Raw genomic sequence first — 8,279 nt, forward strand, 5'->3', positions numbered from 1 at the left:
CTCTCCTTTGCTTTTTTTACAGTAATGGAAGAATGAGCTATGAACTCACTTTAGGGAACGTACAGTTTCTTTTTTCTGTTTTAAGAGTTTATGGACAAGAGATTTCTTAGTTTGTTTAACAATTTTGCTTATAGCTAGAGGAGGGAGTGCGGAGTATAGTTTATTGGGAGAAGGTAAGGCAGACTTGGGGGTGAGAAACAATGATGTGTGTGTGGGGTCAAGTAGGGTAGCTGGCAGAGAATAAAGGTGAATCTTATTAGATACTCAGAAGTGAAATGGCTGGAGGGGGGTTGGGTAGGGTGCTGTGTTGGGGCCAGATCTTGGGATTGGGAAGTAGTTAAAAACGAATGACAATGCAAGTTTATTGCAGAGAGAGAGTGGCTGGCAGCAATCTGCCACAATCAGAACTTTAGTTAAAGCCAAACAAGGGATTTAATGATTGTTAAAATCATTAAGGAACAGTGCAAACTTGTCAGTCTTTTGCACTTCAGTCTTAATGTGTTAATGACTTGTTCTGATTCCCAGGAATGCACTTTGATAGGAGGAGGGAACAAACTCAAAGCCCCTGGGGTCTGGTGACCAGGAGATGACACTGAGAAGAAAAAGGCAGAGAAAGCGAGACGTGGAAGGTTCAAATACGTATTTTCCCTATTCAGTTAGTGTGTGATGCAGTCGGGATGATGGATTGGGGGCACCAGGAAAGGGGAGAATGTAAAACACAGTTTATATGTGGAGGCTGTCACCTGAGGAAGTATTGGTGAACACACCAAGGCTCCAAGAGAACTAGGGGTTTCTGGGGCTGGTGGGACGCAGGTGTGCACATGAAATCCATGGCAGGCGGACCCCGCTGCCTGAGTTGCTTCTTTGGCTGACAGTACTTCAGCAACATCTGTGGATATATACATTTCAGAGGCGAAAGCTGCAGGGATTTATCAACAGTCGGATTGTCAGGGATGCCTCTGCGCCTAATTCTTTATGTGTCAAAACTTGCCAACTCTGCAAAAAGATCCCAAACAAAAGATACAGTTGATTTACTGTGTCTAGGTTCAGAGTAGAAGTTTATACAATATATTGGTCAATGATACAGAAAGAGCCAAAAATATGACAGCAGAGATTAAATGTCAAATCAGATGGATCTTGTGTGACCATTTCTGGATGATGCAAAATAGTACGTTATCTTTGGTTTGGACGCATATGTATTTATTTGGAATTTTTTACTTCAGGGGTGAAGTCTGGTGTTGAGGATTCCATTAACAAATTGATAATTCAATTTAATAACTAGACCCTATGCAGAGTGAATCTTTTTTACTTTAATATAGGAGGGCAAAGAGTAGTTTTTTCAGCTAATTTACTAATTGCTAATTTCTGTAGATCTCTTAGAGCAATCAGAACTATTACTGCCTAGAACAAGCTTGGCAAACAAAAGTGAGTCACTAGATTTCAAATGAGTAAAATAATCAATATTAAATGCTGCTATGTTGGATTTCTTCCTCATTCTTTTGAAGCTCTGATATATATATATATTTTTTATAGTATAAGCTGTTTTTTTTTTATAATTATTTATTTATTTATTTATTTCCCCCAAAGCCCCAGTAGATAGTTGTATGTCATAGTTGCACATTCTTCTAGTTGCCGTATGTGGGACACGGTCTCAGCATGGCCGGAGAAGCGGTGCGTTGGTGCGAACCCGGGATCCGAACCCCGGCCGCCAGCGGTGGAGCGCACGCACTTAACCGCTAAGCCATGGGGCCGGCCTGCTGATATATATATATATATTTTTTTTTTGTACTATATTGTGGGTATAGTCTGGAAAGTATCTTATCATGAAGCAGATATAATGCTGGCTAATTTATATTAAAAACTGTTATGAACCATTGATTTTCAACAATTGCTACTCATATCAGTAATTTGTATTCAGTAACCTAAACACAGACAAAAATGGATAATATCCTATTGTTCTACTTTCAGCTGCCGCCCCAAAGCTGAGAACAAAGCGATAAGTACCTTCTGCTTTCCAAAGAGGGGGCTAGAGACATTCCTGCTGGACTTAGTAAGAAGCTAACAGAGCTAGTCATAAAACTACCAACCCTGTCAACCCCCCTTCAGTGTATCCAAGATAAGGGTAGACCTTTGAAAGATGGATTGAAGAGAGCGATCAAGGTAAAGAGTAAGGAGTTAATGGTAAAGAGTTGTGTTAGCCTAGGAGGTAGTGGCTGTGTGCGTGCATGTGTGTGTGCATGCACGTGCATGTGTGTACATGTTTGGGGGGAGGAGGTGGGCGGTAGCACTTTAAGAGAATTGCTCATAGAGGTTGGGCGTACCCTTAAAAGGAGAAGGGTCTGTCATTTCATGTGCTGCCTGGATGTTTATTGAGCCACAGATATCCGTGGACCCGCCTCAGTGCACTGGAGAGGATCTCCACAAGCGATTTCTTGGAAGCTGCCTGGCTAAGGGGAAGAGGTGCCAGTAGCAGGGCCTGTAATCTTACTAGAAATACTGGCAAGAATATGAATTTCCCATGTGCCAGCTGGACATAGAGGCATGAACCCAGGCTTGAGTCATTTTGATGGGACCTTCCTAAGAGGATGAGCTTCAGGCCTGAGGCCCAGACGCCCTTTAAGAAAGTGTGAATCTCATTCACAGATGATGTTCAGACCTACACCAACTATCTGACTATCTCTATAACAGTTCCCCACCCTTACTCCATGGAAACCTGGTTCAGGGAAGGTTGGGAGCAGAGTCCCTGGAAGAAAACCATGAGGAGTGAATGAGGACTTTGAAAGGGTGTGTCAGACCAAGTCCCATACCTGATGTCAGGAAGGCACAGGGGACCAAGGACCACTGTAGCCCTCCTTCCCACACCTACATGTTCTGTGAGAGAGGGCTGCACGTGAGAAAGAAGCAAAATAATCATTCCACAAGAACCTCTGACCCCACAGTGGTGAGTATCCTTCATTCTGAACAAGGGGGGCATTAAAAGAGATGTTTCCTATATCAGCTGGAAAGAGGTAGTAGTGGCAATCATGGGGCAGAGATCATGAGGAATTCCAGAGGCTGGCAGTGCAGAGAGGGCTGAAACCTGGGGGCAGTCATGGTTAAGTGCAGGTCAGCACACTATATATGCTATATCCACTATATCTAGTGGCCTCAGTAAGCCAACAGCAAAGACGTTGGAACCTAGGAAGCCTGGAACTGTGTGATGGAGAAAGTAGTTGGAGCACAGGGCCAGGCTGGTCAAAGACAATGGTTCAGCTCTAAATGTACGTAAGATCACCACCACACCTGCCTTTCTGGAGCCTCTTGGAAACCTAGGAGCAGAGAGCTCAGAGGAAATCACTGTCTGGTGGATGACAGCCACTCATTCAGCCAGCCTGGATATACAGTATTAAAATGCTCTTCTAGGGCCCACAAACTGGATGAGGCCTTGGGAACCCCTAGGTTACACCACCAATTCAAGTGTGACTCACTCCTCAGGAGTATATTTCTTTAGAATGCCACTGTGATACCCATTAGCTAGCACTTGAGAATACTGACAAGGATGGACACGTTTGGTGACTTTCAGCATTTAGTAGGCTTTTAAAAAGTTTTGTCCAGACTATCGTCTAAGACTAAAATCTCTAAAATTCATGAAGAAGTTAAGGTGGAGCAAGTCTCTGGTTGAGTAGAAAAAGGAAAGTAAGTCTACTCCAAGTGCTTTTAGGTATTGCTTCTTTTCTGGAGGAAAGTGCTCCACAGTGAAATTCATTGTAGAAGACTTGAAATGGTACAACAGCTGGTTTTATTGGAAAGAAGTGGCACCCGTGCATAGCAGAGACCTCTCCCTTTCCATCAGATAGATTTCCTGGATGGCTCCGGGGTCAATGTGCAGTCTTCGATATATGCACTCATATATCGTAACCCAAAGAGAAACAAGAAATGATTTCTTTGTCCAGGGGAATTTCAGTGGCAGAATGCTCCATGACCTGCTAACCTCCCGATCCCCTTTCTCTGTGTATCCTCTTTCCTCTTGCCTTGTTTTGTTGAGGGATTTTCTTTTGTCTTCTGATTCTGCTTCACTTGGCCAGCTCTCTGCGGGTCTTTGGCACCTGGGAAGGTCTGAATGTGGCCTTTGTGTTTGTTGAACTGCGCTGTGCCCAGCCAGGCAGAGATGATCACTAAGCTTTTCTATAGCTTCATAACTGCAAATTGCTCAGCCATTTGTGGTTTAATCCTCATAAGCCCTTTGTGCTGGAGGGCCTGCCCCATTATCATCGCCTTCATTTTCCAGTCGAAAAGGCGGACGATATGTGACTTGTTCAAGGACACAGGGTGAGTTGAGAATCTGCCTGCTTGGGCCACAGGAGACTTGCAAGGGAAGATAATAGTAATGAAGCTGACAGGAAGAGTGGGTTACAGTGGGGTAGGCTGAGGTTTGCAGCCTTTTGAAGAAATCCTGACATCCTAATGGAAGGTGGGAAAGACCTACTGGTTTAAGATCTCAAAGGGGGAATCATGCCACAAAGAGGAGCTTGTAAACTCAGATTATTTCTGGGTGGCAGCACTTACAAAGAGATAATTTTGAGGTTGGTGCTGTCTGGGTTTCTTGATTATTTCAAGTAGTCTATCTAGTCAATAACAAGGCCATAAAAGAGTCTTGGTTCAGCAGCACATAGCTTGAACTCCAGCCCTGCCCCACCTATTTCAAATGTTCCCTCCCCTCCTTCGTGCTACCTTCTTTCCTCTACCTTTTGAAGGTGGCCTTGTTTTCTGCTTCACTAAGAAAAGCTAGGTTATCAGACTTTTAGTCTTCCTCATTCTGCTTTCCACCTCTGCTGAGCTGTCCTTTCATAAATCCCCTCAACCTTTCCTTCTATTTCTAAAAAAAAGATGATCTGGCCTTCTTTCCAGTCTCACCATCCACCTCCTTGACTGCATTTTGACTTACCTTCTTAATGACCTCCCTCTCTCTCCCCAGCACCCCTTTCTCTCTGGCATTTCAAGTCCCCTGTGTTGACCTTGGCCCCTACCCCTGTACACATTTGCAGTACTCTTTTACCGATTTCAGTAGAACCCAATACTCGTGCCAACTCTCCGAGTATTTCCCTCCTTCCTTCATGTGCAAACTCTGCATCAGTGGGCTCTGCTTATTGTCTCCACTTTCTTGCCTCCCACCTTCAACTCGGCTGACTCACTCCTACCACACATACTACAGATGCTGCCTTCACTCTAGTATTTTTTGATCACCAATGATCTGGCCATAGCCAGGGTTTTTTTTTTTTTTTTTTCTTTCATTTGTGATTTTTTTCTGTAACTTTTGTCATCACAGATTATCCCATGCTCTTGGAATCTTTTTCTCATTGACTCCCATGAGACAGTCTTGTCCCTTTCTGTGTTTGTCTGCTCCCTGCCTCCTTCACCAAGCCCTTCAAGCACATCCAAGGTGCTCCCTTATCTGCTTTATGTCCCCCAGAGAACTCACTTGTTGCCTTTTCTCAAGACCCACAATTATGACAATATCACACCCAAATCTCTACTTCTACCTTGAGATTTTCTGCTGTGCTCCAGTTCCTAATTTCAGACTTGTCGCTGGATATTTCCAAGTTGATGACATGATGGCAGCTGAAGCAAAATGTATGTAAAATGGAATTCATCATCTGCCCTCTAAAACTTGCTTCTCCTTCCTGACTTCCCATTTCTGTTAATTGTGTCACCAAGTGCTAAATCTTACAGCCATCTTTGATCCCCTTTCTCTGCTTGTCTTCTACCATCCAATTAGATCCTGTCACTTCCTCCATCATGGTGTGCCTGGAATCTGTCCTTTGCCCTCCCACTGCCATGGCCCTGGTTCGGCACCTCTGATCTTTGCCTCCCTCATCTCCATCACTTCGTAAGTGGCCTAACTGGCCTCCCTCTCTCCAGGTTCTCCTCTGTAATCCATGCAGTACTTTCTCTAGGTGAGTTTTCCTAAATTTCCAGGTGCAGAGTTACAGCTACTTTGATCACATCACTTCCTGGCTCAGAAAGTATCAGTGGGTTCTTATTGCTTCTGAAATCAGCTCCAAATTAACTGTCTTGGGTCCCTCTGCCTCTGGGCCCTGCTGCACGTTTCTAGCCTCCTCTCCCCCGTGATTTCCCACAAGACTGAACCATTCAAATTTACAAACAAATCCCTGAAATGTTCCTTGTTCTCTTTCACATCCTTGTGTTGGTGTACAGCGTTTCCTCCTCCTCTGACACTCTTTCTCCACTCTCCATCTCCAATGCTCAAAACTCCCCACTCTTTACGGCCCAGTATATTTTCTGCCTCTACTTCAAGGGGCCAATTCAGAAAGGAGGGAATAAAGGAAGGAAGGAAGGAAGGGGATCCCTACAATATGCCAACAGCTATTGAGTTGACACACTCATCATTCATGCACCTCGGTGCTCCCTTCACTGTGGTCCTGTAGCAGTGCTTCTCAACCTCAGCTGTGCATAGGGTTTTTGGTACTTCTGCCATGGGTATCTTTGCTGTAAACATCTTTGCTGCAAGCATTTTTGCCACAAACTTTTTTGCCGCATAACTAATTGGCCATAGGGCAATTCTACCGTAAAAGATAAAATAACTGGTTGACAGTTTGGTTTCATTTCTTCATTGATACAGTACTCCCACTTTTATATTATATAAATCTTCGCTCCATATTTTCCGTAGAACTTTGGAAGGTCTACCAACGGACATGTGACAATATGTCACGAACAAACAACAGTGTAGAAGGCTTTTCAGAGTACAGTACAAAAATATGCATCCTAGTATTTGGAAACTGATATCTCACTTAGTGAAGGAAGAACTTTTTGTGAAAAAGAAGTGCAATGGATGCTGAATAAGGAGACGAATCAACAAGCAAAAAAAATGTATAATAATATGAATGAAAGACTTTGAAGACAAGTGTTTGGCTACAAACCACAAAATAAAATCAGTTATTTGTGCAGTATTGCCATGAATCTACACACATTTTAAATGTATTCAAGTAGTTTGTATTTTGCAATAAAGTCTTTTAAATTTTGTTATTCATTTTCATTATGTCCTTTTTAATGTCTCTGTCTTACTTTTTCTATTTTATCTTTTACGGCAAAGCCTTACAGCCAATAAGTTATGCCATGAAAATGTTTGCGTTAAAAATGCTTGTGGCAAAGATGCTTATGGGGCAGTACCAGACACGGCACATAGAATCAGTCGGGAGCTTTTAAAAGAACCAATGCCCAGACTGCATCCCAGACCAATTAACCCAAAATCTCTGTGGCTGTGACCCAGTTATTAGTATTTTTTAAAGCTCACCAAGTGATTCCTATATGCAGCCAAGCATTTATGTCTGTGAATATGTGGCATCTTTGTAGATTATTTTAGTGGTACTGCATTTTTTTCTTGGCTAAACTGTTGGTCCTTGAGGGATTCTTTGTTTTTGTAGCCTTCATGATATATAGCACTGTTTCTTATTCTCAGTGGCCCTTCAAAGAGAAAAAATTTTAAATAAATTTGAGAATGGAAAACAAATAGGAAGAGTAATTTTTAAGAGTGGAATGCAAATCGGTTGTGTGGCTATCCCACAGTGGAAATGGTGAATTGAGAGTCTCTTGCATGTAAAATAATCTGTTTCAAGTATTTCTTATAATCCATTTATATCTGAGCAGTTAATATGCCAATTAAGTATTTATTAATATTTTTCTAGTGAAGCTATACCTTGCCCATATTATAATAGCAATTAATAAAATGCTACATACACTTCAAATGCCTTGGATGAGTTCCTGTCTTACCTTATGGATTGTTATCAAGATTAAACGAGTAAAGTTTCTGGAAAAAAAAACTTTAAAAAGCATAGTTAAAATATTATTTTTAATTAAGCTGCATTTTTGAAAGAACTGAGCATAAAGAGCTCAAATTTGATGCATTCTCCCTTTCATGAGCACCACTGACTATATCAAATCAAACAGAAGACTAGCCTTACTGTGGGCGTATTTGCTTCTTTCCATGCACTGTATTTCTGGTAACAGTGTGTGGAAGTTGCAGTGCTTACTTTAGTCTGTGGGATGGTCGTGAATTTAAATACATTTGTACCTGGATTTTTGCAGGTGAGGTGGTCCCTTAGAGAAAAGAAAGACAGGGAAGAAGGAAGACTGCTGAGCTAATTCTTTTTTTGCAGTTTATAAAAACAAAAGTTGTCTCATGGAGTGTGATTTGATAGCACGCACTCTGCAGCTAGACAAATTTGTGTTCCAGTTCTGGCTCAGTGGACCAGCTGGGTTGACCTTGGACAAAGTGCTTGGCC

This window comes from Diceros bicornis, chromosome 11, assembly GCF_020826845.1.
Source record: "Diceros bicornis minor isolate mBicDic1 chromosome 11, mDicBic1.mat.cur, whole genome shotgun sequence".
NCBI lineage: Eukaryota > Metazoa > Chordata > Mammalia > Perissodactyla > Rhinocerotidae > Diceros > Diceros bicornis.